The sequence below is a fragment of the Chlorocebus sabaeus genome, chromosome 16 (assembly GCF_047675955.1).
Source record: "Chlorocebus sabaeus isolate Y175 chromosome 16, mChlSab1.0.hap1, whole genome shotgun sequence".
Classification (NCBI taxonomy): domain Eukaryota; kingdom Metazoa; phylum Chordata; class Mammalia; order Primates; family Cercopithecidae; genus Chlorocebus; species Chlorocebus sabaeus.
Genome location: NC_132919.1, coordinates 19,987,178 through 20,012,837, shown reverse-complemented (window position 1 = coordinate 20,012,837; position 25,660 = coordinate 19,987,178). Strand labels below are relative to the sequence as shown.

The 25,660-nt window shown below is 40.0% G+C and overlaps 1 long non-coding RNA gene across 2 annotated transcripts in view; it reads right to left on the bottom strand.

The window, feature by feature from the left end:
• Nucleotides 1–11,061, bottom strand: part of LOC119620322 (uncharacterized) — a 36,644-nt gene extending 25,583 nt beyond the window's left edge. For both annotated transcript variants that reach the window (XR_005236880.2, XR_012088764.1), the window contains exon 1: nucleotides 10,723–11,061. This is a non-coding gene — a long non-coding RNA (uncharacterized lncRNA). The remainder of the gene's footprint in view (nucleotides 1–10,722) is intronic.
• Between the last annotated feature and the right edge of the window lie 14,599 nt (nucleotides 11,062–25,660).

Sequence of the window (25,660 nt, the reverse complement as noted above, 5' to 3'; positions counted from 1 at the left end):
GAGGTACTCTCAGGGAAATTAAACAAGAAAATTAAATAAAAGCATTCCAGATTTTAAAATGCATACATGGCCAGGTGCGGTGGCATACGCCTGTAATCCCAGCACTTTGGGAGGCCGAGGAGGGCAGATCACTTCAGGTCAGGAGTTCGAGACCAGCCTGGCCAACACAATGAAACCTAGTCTCTATTAAAAATACAAAAATTAGCCAGATGTGGTGGCACACACATATAAACCCAGCTACTCAGAAGGCTGAGGCAGGACAATCATTTGAACTTGAGAGGCAGACGTTGCAGTGAGCTGAGATCGAGCCACTGCACTCCAGCCTGGGTGATAAAGCGAGACTCCGTTTCAAAAAAGAAAAAAAATGCACACACACAACCCCACAGACCAACATAAAAATCACAAACACTTTATCACTATACATATAGGTGGGAAAACCCAGACACAGATACATAAGTCCACAAACCTACAGACGTAGCAGGTCAGAGATACAGTAGATAATACTCCCAGAGCACATGGACCCTAGGCCTTCTGCACCCTTCTGCAGGTGTTTCTGCACTCTTAGAAATAACTACCATAATATTATACATACTACATTTTTACTTGTTTTCTTCTTGTCTTCTAGAATGTTGGAGAAGACAGAGATAGGAGCACAGTTTTGTTCACTGAATACCAGGACTTACACAGACACAGCCACACACCCAAAAACAAGGTTTACACAAACCTCATCATAGGCCCACATATACATAATCTTCCAGGAATTAACTGTTCTTACCCCCATTTCATGTGTGAGAAGAGTGACTCCTAGACCCCAAACCTCTTCCAAAAGGTTGTTCTTCAGCCTGTCCTGATGGAGAAAGTATTTCACACTACCTAAACACAGGGTACAAAAATTGCTTTTCCACAAAAGCACAAAATGGTAATACAAGGGTACAAAAGAAAGGGCTTAAAAAGTATAGCATGCACATAATGGTAACAGCTAAAGAAAAAACAGAAAGAAACAGAAAAAGAATTGAAGCAATAAGGACTGATAATTTTCCCCAAATTAGTGAGACACCGAAACACATATTCAGGAATCTCAGAACTTGCCAAGCAACACAAATACCCGAAAATTCACACCTGAGCATACTACATTCAAACCAGAAAAAAATTAGACAAAGAAAAAGCCTTGAAAAGAGTTATAGGAGGAGAAAATCAACACCTAATTATAGAGAAACATTTATATGAGTTAAATTGGACTACCTGAAGGCTTCTTCTGCAAATAAGCACTTTGGTCTCCACAATACTTTATCTTAACGCAGACATTTCCTTTCTATTGATCCCAGGTCTTCAAACTCAACCAATTGTCAACCAGAAAAATTTTAAATCTACCTATGACCTGGAAGCCCCACTTCCAGTTGTCCCACTTGGGACAACTTCAACTGAACCAATGTATTTTTTCATTTCTAAAGCTTTATTATTTTATGTTTTTAAGTTCATGCAGTCATACATCACTTAATGATGGGAATTCATCTGAGAAATGCATCATTAGTAGATTTCCTTATATGGGAACATCTTATAGTACTTATACAAACCTAGATGGAATAGGCTACCCACCTAGGCTATCTGGCCTGGCCTATTGCTCCTAGGCTACAACTCTGTACAGCGTGCTACTGCACCAAATATGGTAAGCAGGTAACACAAGGTATTTGTGCACCTAAACATATCCAAACACAGAAAAGGTACAATAAAAATATTATAATCTTACAGTTCTGTAGTCCTATGTGCAGCCTCCATTGACTGAAATGTCATTATGTAGCACATGACTGTACTTAAATTACTTGCCCACCAAAATGAGAGGGTAAATATTTCCTTCCTGGCCTGTTTTAATGCAAGGTTGTCTCATCTCAGGCTCACGTATTCCAAAAAAGAAGGTTGAATCAATGTACTCCTATTATAAACTCTTCAAATACCATTAGAGTGACCTGAAAACGAGTTTCGTTCACTTTCTGAAGCAATAACTTGGGCACTGACCAATCTCATTTACAGAGTGCAATAAGTTACTACTACCTACTGAGCTTCCTGCTAAGCTGGAACTCACCCTGCTCCTCGTTTCACCCATAAAGATGCTGCTGATGTGGACCTGGGGTTGCTGAATATATGGACATTTTTACTTTTGAGGGCAGTTGTTAACAGAAGTACAGGCCACCTGGATTTAACAATTCCATTTTGATCCATGCTCTCAATTTAAGTCGACACTTTGAGAAGTTTCTCTTCGCTCCTAGCAGTCATAGATAGAACAAAGTTCCTAGTTTCCTATTCTTGCGGACATAGCTGTCCAGTCATTCCTCAAAACCTTTCCCAAAGATGGCTTTCCCAAGAAGCTAATGAAACTTAAATTCACAGCTCATCACTTGTCCTCACAGGACCCTTCTAAGGCCTGGGAGGGGTCCCAGCAATGTGCTCACCTCATCATTTTGTCTTTTCCTTAAAGAGGACCTGTCAAATCACATAAGCACCAAGTCCACCAGAACTGAACCCTCCCCTGCCATTTTCCTCCCCTACTGATGGCCACCAGGCATTGCCCAAGCAGAAGGTTGGGATGATCTTGTGGGTAATGGTGGTTCTGCTACCCACAGTTCTGGTATAATAAATCAGCCACACTAGAAGAGTTTCAGTTTTTTGCTTCAAAAGATGAACTTAATATAATAACCAAATTAGAATATGAGGTCTGAAAAAAGGATGTTTATTCTGATTTATAAAATTATTTATATGAAACGTTCCATGATGTTAATTACACATTTATTAGTTCCTCTTCATTGAAAAGAATAGAGTTACATTAGATAAGGTCTCTCTTATATGGCATGATACATAATAACCAATAGCCCTCAGAATAGTGGCTCTCAACTAGAGGTGATTTTGTTTCCCAGGGGATACTTGGCAATGGCTAGAGACATTTTGGGTTGTCACAGCTTGAGGAGTGAGGCAGTGTGTGGCACTCCTGGCATCTCGGGGGTGGAGGCCAGGGATGCTGTGAAGCATCCTACAATGTACTGGATGGCAGCCCATAACAAAAAATTATCCGGCCCAAAACATTCGTAGTGCCCAGGTTGAGAATCGCTCCTTAAAATAATGGACACATATAGATAAAGAAGCTAGGATTCTCTCTGCAAATGATAAAGCTTTAAACTTTGGAGTAAAGTGTATGATGGCCAAGCTGACAGGTGGCTTACAGAGAGCCACTGTCTGATTTAAACCACCACATCATGATAAAAAGCAATGAAGCCTCTAGACTTTCATGAATCATGGGACTCTAAGGACCCTCACCAGGACTGGCTAAGTGAGAAGGTGCTGGTTTCAGGAGCAGCAGGAAAGGTACTTTGCCTCCCCACTTGTCTGTGCCTGATATCCTCTCACAGTGAGCACAGCCTTTCATTCCATAATGAGGCTTAAAGTGCAAAGACCTCCAGAAGAGAGAACACAGGGACCTACATTCATATTCAAGAGAAAGTGACTCATCACAGACTGGTTTTCCCCTGAGACCAGTTTTCATACAGTGAAAGGCTCTGAACAGCTGAAAACAATGGAGAGGAAGAGAGGACAGCAGGCTCTGATGAGGCCAGGAAGGAGTGAAGAAATGGGCAATAGAGGTCACTGAAGTAAGTGTCACCTATTCTACCAAGTCCTTCTCCCTGAGCCTGCAAGGAGGGAAGAAGGATGCAGAGAAAAAAAATAAGCCACATTCTTGGCCATGAAGATTATAGTCAAGTTCAGCTCAGGTGAAAAAACACCAGGAATGCCTGAAAGAATGGCTGAGACACATTCAGTGCCACCCCGCGGCCAGGGCAGGGGAAAAGGGCACTTCCTAGCTGTGGGATCATGCTGAACCTCAATCAGTTCTGGGTGACATCCCCCACCTGACACCTAGCATAGTCCTTGACACACAGTAAAATGTTCAGGCAGTGCTTGTGTGTTGAGTGAATGGAAACTACTCCAGAAGAAGATCTATCAAACCCCTAAAGTGTTCTAAAGATGGTTTGTTCTCCTTGACACCTTTGCTAACACTATTTCCCTCAATTTGGGAGGAAAGTCTTTGTTAGTTTCTTTGCCCATCTGAATCCTGTTTTGTCTTGCAAAGCCAGTTTGTTTTCTCTGTAAATTCTAAATGTTGGCCTCCAATGTTTTTCCCTCTTTTCTTATAAGCACATTCATGTAGTACTTATCATATTTTCTGTGTATCTTTCATAATGGTATGAACCCAGAAAATCTGAGACAGATCTCAGTTAATTTAGAAAGCTTATTTTGCCAAGATTGAGGACATGGGTCTATGACACAGCCTCAGGAAGTCCTGATGACATGTACCCAAAGTGGTCGGGGGACAGCTTGGTTTTACACATTTTAGGAAGACATGAGACATCAATCAATATATGTAAGAAGTCCATTGGTTCAGTATGGGAAGGCGGGACAACTTGAAGCAAAGCAGGAAGACTGGAAGTGGGGAGGGGCTTCCAGGTCACAGATAAGTGAGACACAAAGGGTTGCATTCTTTTGAGTTTCTGATTAGCCTTTCCAAAGGAGGCAATCAGATATGCATCTATCTTAGTGAGCAGAGGGATGACTTTGAATAGAATGGGAGGCAGGTTTGCCCTAAGCAGTTTCCAGCTTGAGTTTTTCCTTAGTGATTTTGGCGGCCCAAGATACTTTCCTTTCACAGGGTGCTTACTTCCAAAAAAGATTTGAGGGAGGCTTTCAAATTCACAACAAAAATAATAGAGTTTTAAATAAAGAATTTAAAAGGAAGGTCTCAGAAATAATTTAAGAAGAAAAAAATCATTGTACCAAGAGGCTGGGATAAAGCAGTTACCAGCAATTTCTGGAGGCCGAGGCAAAAAGATAAACATACAAGCCATGTAGAGAGTTTGCAATGTCTGATAAAAGAAAAGCCATAGTTCCTTGAAGTCAGAATATTATTTTTTTTCTGATATTAAATTCTAGGAGGAATTTGCTCCCAGTTTTTCATATATGCTGCCCAAGTTGTCATTTTACATGTTTATCTCATGACCAGAGTTCCTTAGGACAAAGACTATGTCAGTGAAGCAGAAGTTAACAAGAGAAAAACAACTTTTCCTGTATTTGGCTGACTCACTCCAAGGCCAGCAATAGGCAGGGCCCTGGCAGAGCCTTGATAATACTATCTGAAAAGCCAGAGCCCAAAGGAATGAGCTCCAGAGACTCTCCCAACACCCCTCACCCCAGAGTGAGGATAAGAAAACAGAATTCTTTTCTCATAACTATTTCTACAAACACCTGGTTTTACAAGTTTTGTAAGTTCCTGTTTTCCCTACAGTGCAACTGCAAGGTCACAAGCTCTGCTTGGGTTGTGAGACCGATCATAATTTAGTTAACTGCCTTTGTTCTGCTTCTGTAAGCCTGCTTGCCTGCTGCACGAGTTTTGTGCCATCAAATTCCCGCCATGCCTTTCAAACTAGCCAGCCCCCTTTCAGAAATGTGTATAAAAGTCAAGCCCTGTCTTTGTTTGGGGCTCAGCCTTTGGATGTTAATCTGCTGAATCGATGGCCACCTAATGAAGTCCTCCTATTCCACCCATTAGTCTCTCTAGTCTCCTGATTCCTGTAACAGTAGGCTACATTTACCTGATAAAAGTCTATATAACATTGTAAGTACTCAAATATTTGCTGATGAATATGATTTTCTTGCTAGTCTGCATATTCCAGTGTATCTCAAGATCCTAAGATTATCGGAATAAGAGATTCATCAAATCTCTTAGCAGGAAAACCATTTGATTCCACCCCTCGGTCCCCAGTCATGGGCAATGATGGGATTTAAAGACTCACTCCAATGCCACCGGTACCTGATTGGAGTGAGGGGCTGGAAGGTCAGGCTGGCCCTATCTTCATGCTTCCCTCTCCCTTTCCCTATTGGTTCCTTCCTTGTTTAGGTGATTGTCTTTTTGTCTTTCTGTCTCTAGCACAGATTCTCTGTCCCTTTGGGCATTAAGGCTTTGTCTTATTGCCCTTTGATTCTCTGTGATAATTCCATGGTGCTTTGTACAAAGAAACAGACTTTTCTAATGTAAGGAAACTGAATTGGAAAGAGGTTCCAGAGCAGGCCTTTTCATCATCAGCCTTGCTCCTGTCTGACAAACCCTTAAGAATAGAAATGTACCCTCAAGTGTAGAAGACCAGCCCTTCCTACACCATGCAAGTGACCTAGAAAGCTTAAAATTCAGGTCACTAAAGGAGTTGAAGACTCAAGAGTCAGAAGATCATTTACTCTCCCTTGTTTCCATATGTACCCCAAAAGTACCCTGGGCAACCCTTCAGCAAAAAAGCCATTTGTACTTAGTAGGTGCTCAGTAAATGCTAAAATAAGGCCATAGCATAGCTACCTTGAACACAGTAGGTACTCTATAAATAACTGTTAAATTGAGAAAGTCATGGCACATTATCTTTGTACACAATAGGTGTTCAATACATATCTATTCAACATAAAAGTTTGTAGTATATCTGCTTTGCATATAGTAGGTGCTCAATAAGTATTTTCTACATTAAAGTGATTGTAAGATAAGTGCCTTGCATACAATAAGCTCCCAGGAAATGGCTATTGAATGGAATAGTCGTGGACACTTTCTCTTTAGAGAACCCAGGTAGAGGTGACATTAATTAGCCCCGAGGCACAGATCCATGAATGCACATCTCCAGGTAGCACTTTGGAGTGTGCTGGGGAGGTGTGCGAGAGTAGGCCGGGAGCACTGCGCTCATTCGGGACACTGCCAACCCACTGCTGGCTCCCCGGGTAAAGCAATTGGAATCCATTCTCCACTGGGGGAGGAAAACAGCCACCACCTCTAGTTGTCACTTCGGGGCCTCACCTGGAACTCCTGCCACAGCCCTCTCCCAGGGCATCCACCCACCTGGACTTCTCCAGTTCTGGAGAGTAGGTGGCAGAACAAAAGCAAAAGTTGGCTTCCGATTGCTTTCCTGAGAGACAACAACCCGGAGGAGGCTGGGGAGCTGGGCTGGGACCCAGCTGTGCTGTCCTTCACAGCCTGGCCTCCTCACCCGGCTAAGGCTCCGGACTGCAGTGCTGGGGGAAGCAGCAGGATCCCCACTCACCACTCCCCTGGAGCCCCAGACTGGCAGAGTGGGCGCTTCACTGGGTGGGGCGGGGTGAGGGTGCTGTATTAACCCTTGAAGGAGGGAAGGAGGCTGGAGGGAAGGATAATAGGGGACCCCACAACCGAGATCCGAATCAAAGTCACAGTGTGAATCGCCCCTGGGTGACCCCAAGCGCGGTGGGACTGTCCTAGGGGTGAAGTCCCCTGGCAAGGCCCTGCCCGTCCATCCCCCTCCCCTAACCATGGCCAAGGGGGAGGAGGCCACCCACGGCGGTGGGCAGGTCCGTGGGAGACCCCGCCGCTCAGACACGCACTGGGCTGTCAGTGGCTTGGCCTTGGGGGTGGCGGGGCAGCAGAGTGAGCAAGGAAGTCTCATCTCTTCTCATCTCTTCCTTTCTCCCTGCTTCTCTGGAGCCTGCAGGCCTCCTAGTGGTGCTGGGAGAGGAAGCCAGCGGGAGAACTGCTGACCCAGGTGGGGCCCCAGAGCACCTTTGTCTGTGGCCATGGCCCAGCCAGTGAGCTCCTCAATGTATTTCTCCAATGTATTTGATTGATATCTCGTGTCTCCCTAAAATGTCCAGGCTGCACCTGACCACCTTGGGCACATGTTCTCAGGACCTCCTCAGGGCCGTGTCATGGGCCATGGTTCCTCATGTTTGGCTCCAAATAAATCTCTTCAAATATTTTACAGAGTTTGACTCTTCATCAACACAAAGAAGAAAAATGATAAAGCTAAGCATTAGACAAAAAAAAGAATGAAGGTTAAATAAAACAAATTTAAATAGGAGAAAGACATTGATCCACTAATACAGTTGGAGATTTCACTACCTCTCTCTATTGGTATAAGGAGAGCCAGCAGGCGGAAAAGCAGGAAGTACATAATGAATTGAACAGCACCATCAAACAACTGGACTTAATTCAAAAATAGAAAATTCAGTCAGCAACTGCAGAATAAACATTTTTCTCAGGTTCACATGGAACATTCACCAAGATGGCCCATATTCTGGAATTTAAACACATCTTAACAAATTTGAAAGAATAGAACTAATACAAAACATGCTGTCAGACTAACATGGCACCAATTCAGAAATCATTAATGGAAAGATAGCTTGAAAACCCATAAATGCTTGGGAGGTTAAACAATATGCCTCTATAAAATGTAAGGATCCAAGTTGTTTCAAGATATGTTAAAATTATTTCTAATTAAATAAAAATACAACATCAAAATCTGTGGAATGCAGCAAAAGACTAGAAGAAAATTTATACTACTGAGTACATATGATACAAAAATATATATATTCTGTGTCTAAACCTTAGAAAACTAAAAACTGAAGAGGCAACTGAACCCAAAGAAAGCACAGGCAATAAATAACAAGAGAAGCAATAAATGAAATTATGGAAAACCAATAGAAAAAAATCAACAAAAGCAAAAGTTGGTCTTGTCAAATGAACAATAAAATGGACAAATGTCTACTCAAGGTAACTGAGAAAAAAAGAGAAGACAAAAATTATTAATATGTCAAATAAAAGGGGGGGAAATGAAAATTAAAAAGCATTTGACGAAATCCAACATCCATTATGACAGCAAACTAAAAATAGAAACTTCTCTCTTTGAGAAACAACACCTACAAGAAACCTGCAGTTACCATGATGTTGGAAATAAATGCTCAGTGCCACAAAGTGAAACTAGCAATCAGGCAAAAGTTTTCTCGGGAAGGCAAATTTACTTCTGCAGCAGAAGGGTGCTGCTTGTGTCAATCACGATCACAAGAGCACAATGAACAAAGGAGGAAAAGGGCTTTTATTCCTAATGTAACCCCCACCTCTGTGTCACTCCCCCATGGGGCTGGGCTCAGACCGGACATTCTAAGTTGACCCGATTGGCTATTTGTGAATACTTTCCCAAATAAGGAAGGGAAGGTGGCTGTGAGTTACAGTGGTGGGACGTGAGGTTTTGAAGGGAGGAAGGGAGGAGTGGGTAACCAAGGGAACAGATGTGAGTTATTGATTAGAGCTGATGGGAAGGTTGTTCACAGTAACTAGGGGCAAGGAAGAATAGAGAACAAGAAATTTGAGTTTGAGAACAAAGAACAAGGAAGTTAACAGGCTAAACATTTGAAGAGGAATTTATTGTATCCTAGAATCACACTGTTGGTGAGAAGCTAGATGCTTTCCTGGGAACATGACAAAGAAGGCAAGGAAGTTGCCTCTCACCAAACAAGGTGAGGAAGTTAACATTGCTCTAGAAGTCCTAGCTAATGCAGTAAGACAAGGAAAGGAAACAAATGCTATACAGATTGGGAAAGTCTTTGTTGCACATATCATTGTCTACGTAGAAAATCTAAAAACAGGCCAGGCACGGTGGTTCATGCATGTAATCCCAGCACTTTGGGAGGCTGAGGCAGGCAAATCATGAGGCCAGGGGTTTGAGACCAGCCTGGCCAACATGGTGAAACCCCATCTCTAGTAAAAATACAAAAAATTAGTTGGATGTGGTGGTGGACACCTGTAATCCCAGCTACTTGGGAGGCTGAGGCAGGAGAATCGCTTGAACCTGGGAGGCAGAGGTTGCAGTGAGCTGACATTGTGTCACTGCATTCCAGCCTGGGCAACAGTGTGAGACTCCATCTCAAAAAATATATAAAAAAAGAAAAAAGAAAAAAGAAAATCTAAAAGCATCCACAACAACAAAGAAAACTCCTGGAACTATTAAGAGTATAACAAAGCTGAAGTAAAAGGTTAATATAAAAAAGTCAACTGCTTTCCTACAGTCACACAAATTGTAAACTGATCTTTGGTAAAAAACAAAAACAGAAAAAAAAACCAAAAACAGAAAAAAACCATAGGGAATCCAATGATTAAAAGATAGCAACAAATAGTATGATAACTATATGAAAATAGTATATAACCACATGAAAAACAATCTAGACATACACTTAAGACTTTTCATAAAAATTGACTCAAAACAGAACATTGGCATAATCATAAGATGCAAAACTCTATAACTTTTATAAGATAACATAGGAAAAAATCTAGATGGCCTGGGGTTTTATGATAAATTTTTAAATAATTGTAAGTTTGACTTCATTAAAATAAAAAAAAACTCTTCTTCTTGAAAAAATGTTGATAAGTGAATGAAAAGACAAGCCGCAAACTGGGAGAAATTCTTTGCAAAACACTTATCTGATAAACAACTTGCATCCAAAAATAAAAAAGAATAATTAAAACTTAACGATAATAATATAAATGACAAAACTAGAAATGGGCGAAAGATAGGCACATACACATCACCAAAGATTTAGAGATGGAAAATAAAAAGATGCTCAACATGATATGGCATTAGGTAATTAAAATATAACTGAAAGAGATGTCAGTACACGCTTATTGGATTGCTACATTTCACAACACGGAAAACACCAAATGATAATGAAGATGGTGAACAACTAATTCTCATTCCATGGTGATGGAAATGGAAAATCGTACACCTACTTTGGAAGATAGTTTCTTATAAAACAAAACAGGCACTTGCAGATGTGTGGTTCTGATGTTGACACTGATGGTGGGTGGCACATATGTCAAGAGAGTATAAAAAGGCTCATACTCACATGATTGAGGGCTCAGGGAGAGCAGAGCAGGCCTCTCCAGCAGGTGTGAAATGACTGGAGGCAGCAAGGGGAAAAGTTCAACCTGGGTGTTCATTGTGGTTATCAGGTGAGGTCAGAGCAATGGGGCAGGGCCCTGTGTGTTTGGAATCTCCTGCTTGCTCTATAAGGAACCCACCATCAGGCTTTCTCATCTGCTTGTCCAGGTGCGGGGTGCTCTAGGAAAAGAGAGGTGACACTTAAGCTGTCATTGGCCAGACATAAAAAAAATGTGCAGTGTGACTACTCATTATAATAAGACCAAACATGGCTAAGAAAAATAGGTGTTCACAATTGCTTGTTCTTATATAAAGGAGCACAGTAAGGATGCTCAAGTCACCTACACTGCTTATTCTGGGGTGGCTGAATTGAAAGCACTGGAGTGGACAAGGATATGTTGGCAGTTGAGTCTTCTTAAGCTAGAATTGCCAAGCTTATAAAAAATTTAACAGCTATTACAAGCATTAGTTTTATTAAATAGAAAGAAATTTCTTTCACAGAGGGAGCTCTGAAACAAATGAAAAAAAAATTAAAGAACTATGTAAACCACATGTTACTTTCAAAAGCCTTTACCTTTTTAAAAAATGTTAACTTTTCTTACAGTCCATTCTAGGACTCACTTTTTAAACACTACCAGTTATGGAACTGCAATCACAAAATATGAAAATTTCCAATTTCTTTTTTTTTTTTTTTTTTTTGGAGGCGATGTCTCGCTCTGTCACCCAGGCTGGAGTGCAGTGGCATGATCTCAGCTCACTGCAAGCTCCGCCTCCCAGGTTCCTGCCATTCTCCTACCTCAGCCTCCTGAATAGCTGGGACTACAGGTGCCCACCACCACGCCCGGCTAATTTTTTTGTATTTTTAGTAGAGACGGGATTTCACCGTGTTAGCCAGGCTGGTCTCCATCGCCTGACCTTGTGATCCACCCACCTCGGCCTCCCAAAGTGCTGGGATTACAGGCATGAGCCACCGCGCCCGGCTTTCCAATTTCTTTCTAAGATTACAAAGGGCATCACAGTTTGGTGATGACTATTTAGGTACAACACCAAATGCGCAATCCATTAAAGAAAAAATTGTTAAACTGGTCTTCATTAAAATTAAATCTTTCGGCTCCACAAAAGATATTGTGAAAAGAAGAAAAAGAGAAACCACAGACTGAAAGATTTGCAAAAGACATCTAATACATGACTATTGTCCAAAACATATAAATATCTCTTAAAATTCAACAAAAAGGAAACAACATGACTCAAAAAAAAAAAAAAAAAAAAAAAATGGGCCAAATACCTTAAGACACCTCAGTAAAGAAGATATACAGATAAAAATAAACATATCAGAAGATGCTTCATATAATATTTTATCAGAGAAATGCAAATTCAAGCAACAACAGATATCAATTCTTACCTATTATTGAATAGGTATAGGTATAAACTCAATTTAAATGTATTATTTGGCCATGATTGAATGGCCAAAATCCATAATACTGAAAACAGCAAATGCTGGTGAAATCGCGGAGAAACAGAAACTCTCATTTATGGTGAGTAAGGATGTAAAACTATGCAGCCAGTTTGAAAGAAGGTTTGCAGTTTCTTACAAAACTAAAAATCCCCTTCCAATAATATCCAGTAATCATGATTCTTGGTATTTGCTCAAAGGAGTTGAAAAATTAAGTTCACCCCAAAGCTTGTACATGGATGTTTATAAATCTTTATTTATAATTGCGAAAACTTGAAAGCAGCCAAGATGTCCTTCAGTGAATGAAAAGATAAACTATGGTACATCCACAAAATTGAATATTGTTAATTTTTAAAAAATTTTTGAGATGAAGTCTCACTCTGTCACCCAGGCTGGAGTGCAGTGGCACGATCTCGACTCACTGCATCCTCCACCTCCTGGGTTCAAGAGATTCTTCTGCCTCAGCCTCCCAAGTAGCTGGGACTAGAGGTGCGTGCCACCATGCCTGGCTAATTTTTTGTGTTTTCAGTAGAGATGAGGTTTCACTGTGTTAGCCAGGATGGTCTCGATTTCCTGACCTCGTGATCCACCTGTCTCAGCTCCCAAAGTGCTGGGATTACAGGCATGAGCCATCATGCCTAGCCCACATGCATATTTCATAAATTCTTTTGTTCTAAACCTTATCACAAGTTACAAATTTCTGCCTTGCCCTATACTTCCTCTTTCTTACACAATGAATAATTTTAGTATAGTACAAAAAATTACCACAAAATATGCTCTCTCATATGAAATTATTCTCTTTTCTTTTTAAACTTTCTTGCTAGAAATACATCTTCATATCCATAACTTTCTTTACATCTCTCCTACTTACTGGTTTCTATCTTGTGATTTTTTCCCCAATTCCGTATTTGACAACAGCCTTTCAATAATCTTTAAGTTCAACAAAATTATTCTTTATCTCAACAAAGAACACATATTTATAGCTTTCAGAGTGAGACCTTAGCTCTACAAAAAATAAAAAAATTAGCTGGGTGTGGAGGCATGTGCCTGTTAGTCCCAGCTACTTAAAAGGCTTAGGTGGGAGGACTTCTTGAGCCTGGGAGGTCAAGGCTGCAGTGAGCTGAGATTGAGCCAGTGCACTCCAGCCCAGGCAACAAAATGAGACCTTGTCTCTCACACACAGAAATACATATATTTGGCCGGGCACAGTGGCTCATGCCTGTAATCCCAGCACTTCGGGAGGCCGAGGTGGGGGGATCATGAGGCCAGGAGAACTTGCCACCTGGAAGGGAAGGACACAGGCCTGGATGGCTTTGCCACCTGCTGACTGTAGAGCCCCCAGGCCTTGAGCAAACATAGGCAGTAGTCAAGGAGTGGTTAAGACAGGCCTTGGGCAAGACCCAGCACTGTGCTGGCTTCAGGTCTGACCCAATGCAGTCACAGTGGTGTTGGCCACAGGGCTGCTTCTGTCACTCTACCCCTAGGCTTTAGGTGGCTCAGAAAAGAGACCATGACTCTTTATGTTTGGAAAGAAGTAAGGGAACAGAATCAGAGTCTCTGCTTGGCAATCAAGAGAATTCTTCTGGATCTTTCCCAAGACCATCAAGGTAATACCTGTACAAGTCCACATGAACCCAAAACATTACTGGGCTTGGGGTGTCTCCTAAAGATTGTTACACCCAAGTCATTTCAAATATATGAAAAGCCTTCCCAAGAAGGATGGCTACAAATAAGCCCAGATAGTGAAGATTACAATAAATACCAAACTCCTCAATGCCCAGACAGAGATGAACATCTGCGAGTAAGAAGACCATGCAGGAAAACATGACCTCACCAAATGAACTAAATAAGGCACTGGAGACTCATTCGGGAGAAACAGAGATATGTGACCTTTCAGACACAGAATTCAAAATAGTTGTGTTGAGGAAACTCAAAGAAACAAGATAACACAGAGAAGAAATTCAGAATTCTACTGGATAAATTTAACAAAGAGATTGAAATAATATTTAAAAATCAAGCACGAATCCCAGAGCTGAAAAATACAACTGACATGCTGGAGAATGCATCAAAGTCCTTTAATAGCAGAATGGATCAAGCAGAAGAATTAGTGAGCATGAAGACAACTTATTTGACAATACAGTCAGAGGAAACAAAAGAAAAAAAACACAATAAAGTATGTCTACAGGATCTACAAAATAGCCCCAAATAAGACATATTGGCCTTAAAGAGAAGGTAGAGAACAAGAATGGGGTAGAACATTTATTCACAGGGGTGACAACAGAGAACTTCTCCAACCTAGAGAAAGATATCACATCCAAGTACAAGCAGGCTATACAACACCAAACAGATTTAACCCAAAAAAAAGAGTATCTCAAGGCATTTAATAATCAAACTCTTGAAGATCAAGGATAAAGAAAGGATCCTAAAAGAAGCAAGAGAAAAGAAACAACATGCAATGAAGCTCCAAAAGGTCTGGAAAACCTCAGAATAGTATGACACTGTATTGTGGTGTATAAACTAGTCTTATAAATAGAAAGACTAAATAATGAACCAATCAAAATAATAACCACAACAGGTTTTCAAGACATAGTCAGTACAGTAAGATATAAATAGAAACAACAAAGTTAGAAAGCATGAGGACAAAGTTAAGGCAATTGCTATAGAAATTTTAAATATATACACACCCAACATGGGAGCACTCACATATATAGAGGGAATATTCTCAGAGCTAAAGAGAGAGATGGGCCCCAATACAATAATAGCTGGAGGATTCAACACCCCATGTTCAGCACTGGATAGCTCTTCCAGACAGAAGATCAACACAGAAACATTAAACTGAAACCGCACTATAGAACAAATGAGTCCAACAGATATTTACAGAACATTTCACCCAAGAACTGCAGAATACACACACTTTACCTCAGCACATGGATAGATCATATGTTAGGTCACAAACAAGTCTTAGAACGTACAAAAAATTGAAATAATATCAAGCACTTTCTTGCACCACAATGGAATAAAAGTAGAAATCTATAGCGAGAGGAATTTTGGAAACTACACAAATACACAGAAATTAAACAATCTAATGATGCATCTTTATAAACTGGAAACGCAATAGTAAACCAAACCAAAATAGTAGAAGAAATAATAAAGATCAGAGCAGAAATAAATGAAATTGAAATGAAAAATAACATACAAAAGATCAATGCAACAAAAGCTGGTTTTTTGAAAAGTTAAACAAAATTGACAAATTTTAGCCAGACTAAGAAAAAAAGAGAGAGGATCTAAATAAATAGAAATGAAAAGAAGACACTGTAACTGATACAGTGGAAATTCAAGGATCATTAGTGGCTACTCTGAGAAACTATATGCCAATAAATTGGAACATTTAGAAGAAATGGACAAATTCCCAGGCACATACAACCTGACAGGATTGAATCAGGATGAAATCCAAAAGCTGGACAAACCAATAACAAATAATGAGATTGAAGCCATAATAAAAAGTCTTCCAGTAAAGAAAAGCCCAGGACCTGATAAATTCACTGCTGAATTCTACCCAACATTTAAAAAAGAACTAACACCAATCCTCCTCATACTGTTTCAAAAAACAGAGAAGGAAAGGATAATTTCCAACTCATTCTAGGAGGCCAGTACTACTCTGATATCAAAACCAGACAAAGACACATCTAAAAAAGAAAAACTACAGGACAACTTCTCTGGTGAATATTGATGCAAAAATCCTCAACAAAATACTAGCAAACCAAATTCTACAATACATTAGAAAGATCATCCATCATGACCAAGTGGGATTTATCCCTGAGATGCAAGGATGTTTCAACATATGCAAATCAATCAACATGACACATCTTATCAACAGAATGAAGAATAAAACCATATAATAATTTCAATGGACAGTGAAAAATAATTTGGTAAAATTCAACATCCCTTTATAATAAACAAAAAACTTGATATAGAAAGAGTGTATCTCAGCATAATGAAAGTCATGTAAGACAGATCCGCAGCTAGTATCATACTGAATGGAGAAAAACTGAAAAAGCCTTTCTTCTAAGATCTGGAACACAACAAAGATGCACGCCGTCACCACTGTTATTCAACCTGGTACTGGAAGTCCTAGCTAAAGCAATTAGACAAGAGAAAACTAAAAAGAGCATCCAAATTGGAAAGAAAGAAGTCAAATGATCCTTTTTTGCTGATAATATGATCTTATATTAGAAAAACCTAAAGTCTTCACAAGAAAACTGTTAGAACTGATAAACAAATTCAGTAAAGTTGCAGAATACAAAATCAACATACAAAAATCAGTAGCATTGGTATATGCCAACAGTCAGTGAACAATCTGAAAAAGAAATAAAAAAAAGTAACCCCATTTACAACAGCCACATAGGAAAGTAAATACCCGGGAATTAATTTAACCAGAAGAAGTGAAAGATCTCTATAAGGAAACTTTGTAAAACAATGATGAAGGAAACTGAAGAGGACACCAAATAATGGAAAAGTATTCCATGTTCATGGACTGGATGAATCAATATTGTTAAAACATCCATTCTACATATTCAATGCAATCCCTCTCAAAATACCAGTGACATTCTTCACAAAAATAGAAAAAGTAATCCTAAAATTTATGAGTAACCACAAAAGACTCAGAATAGCTGGAACTATGCAAAACAAAAGGGGCAAAACTGGAGGAATCACATTCCTTGGCTTCAAATACTACTACAGAGTTAGAATAAGCAAAACAGCATGGTACTGGCATAAAAACAGACACACAGGCCAATAAAACAGAATAGAGAGCCAAGAAACAAATCCACACACCTACAGTGAATTCATTTTTGACAAAGATGCCAAGAACATACACTGGGGAAAAGACAATCTCTTCAAATAAATGGTGCTGAGAAAACTGGATATCCATAAGCAAAAGAATGAAACCAGACCCCTATCTATCACCATCTACAAAAATCAAATGAAAATAAATTAAAGACTTAAATCTAATATCAAAAACTATGAAACTACTACAAGAAAGTGTTGGGGAAAATCTCCAAACATTGGCCTGGGAAAAGATTTCTTGAGCAATACCCCCACAGGCACAGGCAACCAAAGTAAACATGGACAAGTGGGATCACATTAAGTTAGGAAGCTTCTGCAGAGCAAAGGACAAAATCAACAAAGTGAAGAGATAACCCACAGAATGGGAGGAAATATTTGCAAACTATCCCTCTCACAAGGGATTAATAACAGAATATATAAGGAGCTCAAACAACTCTATAGAAAAAAATTTAATAAGACTGGCAATAATAAATACTGGTGAGGATGTGGAGAAAAGGAAATCCTTGTACATGGTTGGTGGCAATATAAATTAGGGCAACCACTATGGAGAACAGTTCCTGAAAAAACTAAAAACTGAGCTACCACATAATCCAGCAATCCCACTGCTGGGTATATACCTAAAAGAAATGAAATCAATATATCAAGGGGATATCTGCACTCCTATGTTTTCTTCAGCGATGTTTACAATAGCTAGGATTTAGAAGCAATCTAAGTGTCCATCAGAGGACAAATAGATAAAGACAATGTGATACATACACAAAATGGAGTATGATTCAGTCATAAAAAAGAATGAGATCCAGTCATTTGCAACAACACAGATGGAAATGGAGATCATAAAGTTAAGTGAAACAAGCCAGGCACAGAAAGACAAACATGTGTTCTCACTTATGTGTGGGATCTAAAACTCAAATCAATTGAATTCATGGACATAGAGAGTAGAAGAATGGTTATCAGAGGCTGGGAAGGATAGAGCAGGGTGAGGGGAGGTGGGGATGGTTAATGGATATAAAAAAATAGAAAGAACACATAAGACCTACTATTTGATAGTACAATAAGGTGAGACTATAGTCAATAATAATTGCATATTTTAAAATAACTTTAAAAATGTAATTGGATTGTTTGTAACTCAAAGGATTAATGCTAGAGGAGATGGATGCCCCATTCTTCATTATGTGCTTATTTCACATTACATACCTATATCAAAACACCTCATGTATCCCATAAATATACACACTTATGCACTTACTATGTACCCACAGAAATTTTAAAAAAAGAAAAACTCACAAAACAATTAAAAGGCAAAGAAAAATCAAGAAAAAATGATTTCAAAATTAATGCCACACCATAGTTCCCTGTGGTTGAGATTATTCTTAGTTCTACCATGAAATCTAAATATATCCTTGGGCCTCTGGACTAATACGAGCTTAGTACACCATAGAAAATTCAAGACTAGTAAATGCCAAACTTACAAAACTGAAGGATATATATATATATATATATATACTTTTTTTTTTTTTTTTTTTTTGAGACGGAGTCTCGCTCTGTCGCCCAGGCTGGAGTGCAGTGGCCGGATCTCTGCTCACTGCAAGCTCCGCCTCCCAGGTTCACGCCATTCTCCTGCCTCAGCCTCCCGAGTAGCTGGGACTACAGGTGCCCGCCACCTCGCCCGGCTAGTTTTTTGTATTTTTTTAGTAGAGACGGGGTTTCACCGGGTTAGCCAGGATGGTCTCGATCTCCTGACCTCGTGATCCGCCCGTCTCGGCCTCCCAAAGTGCTGGGATTACAGGCTTGAGCCACCGCGCCCGGCCCAAAACTGAAGGATATTATCACATAGGGCTCTCATGAAGTTTGCTAAGATTTAATGTAGTACCTGTCACAGAGTGAGCCCTTATGTTGTTGAATGTGGTGTAGCATAGTACTAAAGAACTTTAAAATTAGGACCTGCTTTTAAGGGCTTTGCCATTGTTTCTCCTCTCATTTAATTTAAAAATCTGCACGCTTACTTTAACTGTGTAATTATTCACCACCATATTTGTCTTGTAACACTAGTCAATCAACAATAAGGGATGAGAATCCCTGCTAATTAAACAAATTCCCCTCCTTTCTGGGGGAACCCAATTGACTAAATTATTCATATAATCTTTTGTATTTAGGAATAATTTCTACTACAAATTTATTCTCAGTGGAATTTTGCATTCTCCAAATGAGGAATCAGCAATGACCATAATAATTGGAGAGTGTGAAATTTAACAAACCTTCCTTTGTGATCAGTGAAGGGTTTTTAAAAATTTTACTTAAACATTTTAGATTTAGCCTTCAGCAATAAAAGTAGTTAACATCGGGAATGTTTACTAACACATGCACATGCACACACACACGTTATATGTATATTAAATTATATGTATATATATAAAACAAACATTAGCATTCTAAACTAACAAGTCATGTCCATAAAGAAATGTTAATTTAGCATGCCAATTTAATAGTGATCAAAATTGCCTGAAATTTTCAGGAGAAAAAAATATCTATATAAATAAAACTTTGGGGAATTTTGTTTTTTAAATTATACTTTAAGTTCTAGGGTACGTGTGCACAACATGCAGATTTGATCCATAGGTATACAAGTGCCATGTTGGTTTGCTGCACTCATCAACTCATCATTTACATTAGGTATTTCTCCTAATGCTATCCCTCCCCCAGTCCCCGACCCCCTGACAAGCCCGGTGTGTGATGTTCCCCACCCTGTGTCCAAGTGATCTCATTGTTCAATTCCCACCTATGAATGAGAACATGCAGTGTCTGGTTTTCTGTCCTTGTGATAGTTTGCTCAGAATGATGGTTTCCAGCTTCATCCATGTCCCTGCAAAGGACATAAACGCATCCTTTTTTATGGCTGCATAGTATTCCATGGTATATATGTGCCACATTTTCTTAATCCAGTCTATCATTGATGGACATTTGGGTTGGTTCCAAGTATTTGCTATTGTGAATAATGCTGCAAATAACATATGTGTGCGTGTGTCATTATAGCAGCATGATTTACAACCCTTTGGGTATATACCCAGTAATGGGATGGATGGGTCAAATGGAATTTCTAGTTCTAGATCCTTGAGGAATCGCCACCCTGTCTTCCACAATGGTTGAACTAGTTTACAGTCCCACCAACAGTGTAAAAGTGTTCCTGTTTCTCCACATCCTCTCCAGCACCTGTTGTTTCCTGACTTTTTAATGATTTCCATTCTAACTGGTGTGAGATGGTATCTCGTTGTGGCTTTGATTTGCATTTCTCTGATGGCCAGTGATGATGAGCATATTTTCATGTGTCTGTTGGCTGCATAAATGTCTTCTTTGGAGCAGTGTCTGTTCATATGCTTTGCCCACTTTTTGATGGGGTTGTTTGTTTTTTTCTTGTAAATTTATTTGAGTTCTTTGTAGATTCTGTATATTAGCCCTTTGTCAGACGAGTAGATTGCAAAAATTTTCTCCCATTCTGTAGGTTGCTTGTTCACTCTGATGATAGTTTCTTTTGCTGTGCAGAAGTTCTTTAGTTTAATTAGGTTCTATTTGTCAATTTTGGCTTTTGTTGCCATTGCTTTTGGTGTTTTAGACATGAAATCCTTGCCTATGCCTATGTCCTGAATGGTATTGCCTAGGTTTTCTTCTAGGATTTTTATGGTTTTAGGTCTACCATTTAAGTCTTTAATCCATCTTGAATTAATTTTTGTCTAAGGTGTAAGGAAGGGATCCAGTTTCAGCCTTCTACATGTGGCTAGTCAGTTTTCCCAGCACCATTTATGAAATAGGGAATCCTTTCCCCATTTCTTGTTTTTGTCAGGTTTGTCAAAGATCAGATGGTTGTAGATGTGTGGTGTTATGTCTGAGGCCTCTGTTCTATTCCATTGGTCTATATCTCTGTTTTGGTACCAGTACCATGCTGTTTTGGTTGCTGTAGCCTTATAGTATAGTTTGAAGTCAGGTAGCGTGATGCCTCCAGCTTTGTTCTTTTAGCTTAAGATTGTCTTCACGTTGTGGGCTCTATTTTGGTTCCATATGAACTTTAAAGTAGTTTTTCCAGTTCTGTGAAGAAAGTGGTAGCTTGATAGGGATGGCCTTGATAGGGATGAATGTATAACTTACTTTGGGCAGCATGGCCATTTTCACGATCTTGATTCTTCGTATGCATGAGCATGGAATATTCTTCCATTTGTTTGTGTCCTCTTTTATTTTGTTGAGCAGTGGTTTGTAGTTCTACTTGAAGAGGTCCTTCACATCCCTTGTAAGTTGGATTCCTAGGTATTTTATTCTCTTTGTAGCAATTGTGAACGGGAGTTCACTCATGATTTGGCTTTCTGTTAGTCTGTTATTAGTGTATAAGAATGTTTGTGATTTTTGTACATTGATTTTGTATCCTGAGACTTTGCTGAAGTTGCTTATTAGCTTAAGGAGATTTCGGCTGAGACGATGGCGTTTTCTAAATATACAATCATGTCATCTGCAAACAGAGACAATTTGTCTTCCTCTTTTCCTAACTGAATACCATTATTTCTTTCTCCTGCCTGATTGCCCTGGCCAGAACTTCCAACAGTATGTTGAAAAGGAGTGGTGAGAGAGGTCATCCCTGTCTTGTGCCAGTTTTCAAAGGAAATGCTTCCAGTTTTTGCCCATTCAGTATGATATTGGCTGTGTGTTTGTCATAAATAGGTCTTATTATTTTGAGATACGTCCCATCAATACATAATTTATTGAGAGTTTTTAACATGAAGGGCTGTTGAATTTTGTCGAAGGCTTTCTCTGCATCTATTGAGATAATAATGTGGCTTTTGTCTTTGGTTCTGTTTATATGCTGGATTACATTTATTGATTTGTGTATGTTGACCCAGGCTTGCATCTCAGGGATGAAGCCCACTTGATCATGGTGAATAAGCTATTTGATGTGCTGCTGGATTCAGTTTGCCCATATTTGACGATTTTTCCATCAATGTTAATCAGGAATATTGGTCTAAAATTCTCTTTTTTTTGTTGTGTCTCTGCCAGGCTTTGGTATCAGGATGGTGTTGGCCTCATAAAATGAGTTAGGGAAGATTCCCTCTTTTGCTATTGATTGTAAGAGTTTCAGAAGGAATGGTACCAGCTCTTCCTTGTACCTCTGGTAGAACTTGGCTGTGAATCTGTCTGGTCCTGGACTTTTTTTGGTTGGTAGGCTATTAATCATTGCTTCAATTTCAGTTTGCTATTGGTCTATTCAGGGATTCAACTTCTTCCTAGTTTAGTCCTGGGAGAGTGTATGTGTCCAGGAATTTATCCATTTCTTCTAGATTTTCTAGTTTATTTGTGTAGAGGTGTTTATCGTATTCTCTGATGGTAGTTTGTATTTCTCTGGGATCGGTGGTGATATCCCCTTTATCATTTTTTATTGCATCTATTTGATTCTTCTCTCTTTTTTCCTTTATTAGTCTTGCGAGCGGTCTATCAATTTTGTTGATCTTTTCAAAAAACCAGCTCCTGGATTCACTGATTTTTTGAAGGGTTTTTTGTATCTCTATCTCCTTCAGTTCTGCTCTGATCTTTGTCATTTCTTGCCTTCTGCTAGCTTTTGAATGTGTTTGCTCTTGCTTCTCTAATTCTTTTAATTGTGATGTTAGAGTGTCAATTTTAGATGGTTCCTGCTTTCTCTTGCGGGCATTTAGTGCTATAAATTTTGCTCTACACACTGCTTTAAATGTGTCCCAGAGATTCTGGTATATTGTGTCTTTGTTCTCATTGGTTTCAAAGAACATCTTTATTTCTGCCTTCATTTTGGTATGTGCCCAGTAGTCATTCAGGAGCAGGTTGTTCAGTTTCCATGTAGTTGAGTGGTTTTGAGGGAGTTTCTTAATCCTGAGCTTTAGTTTGATTGCACTGTGGTCTGAGAGACAGTTTGTTATAATTTCTGTTCTTTGACATTTGCAGGAGAGTGCTTTACTTCCAACTATGTGGTCAATTTTGGAATAAGTGTGATATGGTGCTGAGAAGAATGTATATTCTGTTGAGTTGGGGTGGAGAGTTCTGTAGATGTCTCTTAGGTCCTCTTGGTGCAGAACTGAGTTCAATTCCTGGATATCCTTATTAACTTTCTGTCTTGTTGATCTGTCTAATTGTTGACAGTGGGGTGTTAAAGTCTCCCATTATTATTATGTGGGAGTCTAAGTCTCTTTGTAGGTCTCTAAGGACTTGCTTTATGTATCTGAGTGCTCCTGTGTTGGGTGCATATATATTTAGGATAATTAGCTCTTCTTGTTGAATTGATCCCTCTACCAGTATGTAATGGCCTCCTTTGTCTCTTTTAATGTTTGTTAGTTTACAGTCTGTTTTATCACAGACTAGGATTGCAACCCTTGCCTTTTTTTGTTTTCCATTTGCTTGGTAAATCTTCCTCCATCCCTTTATTTTGAGCCTATGTTTGTCTCTGCACATGAGGTGGGTCTCCTGAATACAACACACTGATGGGTCTTGACTCTTTATCCAATTGGCTAGCCTGTGTCTTTTAATTGGAGCATTTAGCCCATTCATATTTAAGGTTAATATTGTTATGTGTGAATTTGATCCTGTCATTATGATGTTAACTGGTGATTTTGCTCGTTAGTTTATGCAGCTTCTTCTTAGCATCGATGGTCTTCACAATTTGGCATGTTTTTGCAGTGACTGGTACCAATTGTTCCTTTCCATGTTTAGTGCTTCCTTCAGGAGCTCTTATAGGGCAGGCCTGGTGGTAAGAAAATCTCTCAGCATTTGCTTGTCTGTAAAGGATTTTATTTCTCCTTCGCTTATGAAGCTTAGTTTGGCTGGATATGAAATTCTGGGTTGAAAATTCTTTTCTTTAAGAATGTTGAATATTGGCCCCCACTGTCTTCTGGTTTGTAGAGCTTCTGCTGAGTGGTCCACTGTTAGTTTGATGGGCTTCCCTTTGTGGGTAACCTGACCTTTCTCTCTGGCTGCCCTTAACATTTTTTCCTTCATTTCAACTTTGGTGAATCTGACAATTATGTGTTGGAGTTGCTCTTCTCGAGGAGTATCTTTGTGGTATTCTCTGTATTTCCTGAATTTGAATGTTGACCTGCCTTGCTAGGTTGGGGACATTCTCCTGGATAATATCCTGCAGAGTGTTTTCCAACTTGGTTCCATTCTCCCCATCACTTTGAGGTACACCAGTCAGACGTAGATTTGGTCTTTTCACGTAGTCCCATACTTCTTGGAGGCTTTGTTCGTTTCTTTTTACTCTTTTTTTCTCTAAACTCCTCCTCTCACTTCATTTCATTCATTTGATCTTCAATCACTGATACCCTTTCTTCCAGTTGATTGAATCTACTACTGAAGCTTGGGCATTTGTGACGTAGTTTTTGTGCCATGGTTTTCAGCTCCATCAGGTCACTTAAGGACTTCTCTACACTAGTTATTCTAGCTAGCCATTCGTCTAATTTTTTTTGCAAGGTTTTTAGCTTCTTTGAGATGGGTTCGAATTTCCTCCTTTAGCTAGGAGAAGTTTGATCGTCTGAAGCCTTCTTCTCTCAACTCGTCAAAGTCATTCTCTGTCCAGCTTTGTTCCATTGCTGGCGAGGAGTTGCGTTCCTTTGGAGGGAGAGAGGCACTCTGATTTTTACAATTTTCAGCTTGTCTGCTCTGTTTTTTCCCCATCTTTGTGGTTTTATCTACCTTTGGTCTTTGATGATGGTGATGTACAGATGGGGTTTTGGTGTGGATGTCTTTTCTGTTTGTTAGTTTTCTTTCTAACAGTCAGGACCCTCAGCTGCAGGTCTGTTGGAGTTTACTCGAGGTCCACTCCAAACCCTGTTTGCCTGGGTATCAGTGGTGGAGGCTGCAGAACAGCGAATATTGTTGAACAGCCAATGTTGCTGCCTGATCGTTCCTCTGGAAGCTTCGTCTCAGAGGGGTACCCAGCCGTGTGAGGTGTCAGTCTGCCCCTACTGGAGCGTGCCTCCCAGTTAGGCTACTCGGGGGTCAGGGACCCACTTGAGGAGGCAGTCTGTCCGTTCTCAGATCTCAAACTCTGTGCTGGGAGAATCACTACTCTCTTCAAAGCTGCCAGACAGGGGCATTTAAGTCTGCAGAGATTTCTGCTGCCCTTTGTTCGACTATGCCCTGCCTCCAGAGGTGGAGTCTAGAAAGGCAGGCAGGCCTCTTTGAGCTGTGGTGGGGTCCACCCAGTTCGAGCTTCCTGGCCACTTTGTTTACCTACTCAAGCCTCAGCAATGGTGGGCGCCACTCCCCCAGTGTCGCTGCTGCCTTGCAGTTCGATCTCAGACTGCTGTGCTAGCAATGAGTAAGGCTCTGTGGGCATGGGACCCTCCAAGCCAGGCGTGAGATATAATCTCCTGGTGTGCCGTTTGCTAAGACCATTGGAAAAGTGCAGTATTATGGTGGGAGTGACCTGATTTTCCAGGTGCTGTCTGTCACTGCTTCCCTTGGCTAGAAACAGGAATTCCCTGACCCCCTGCGTTTCCCGACTGAGGCGATGCCTTGCCCTGCTTCAGCTCATGCTTGGTGGGCTGCACCCACTCTCCTGCCCCCACTGTCCAACAAGCCCCTATGAGAAGAACCCAGTACCTCA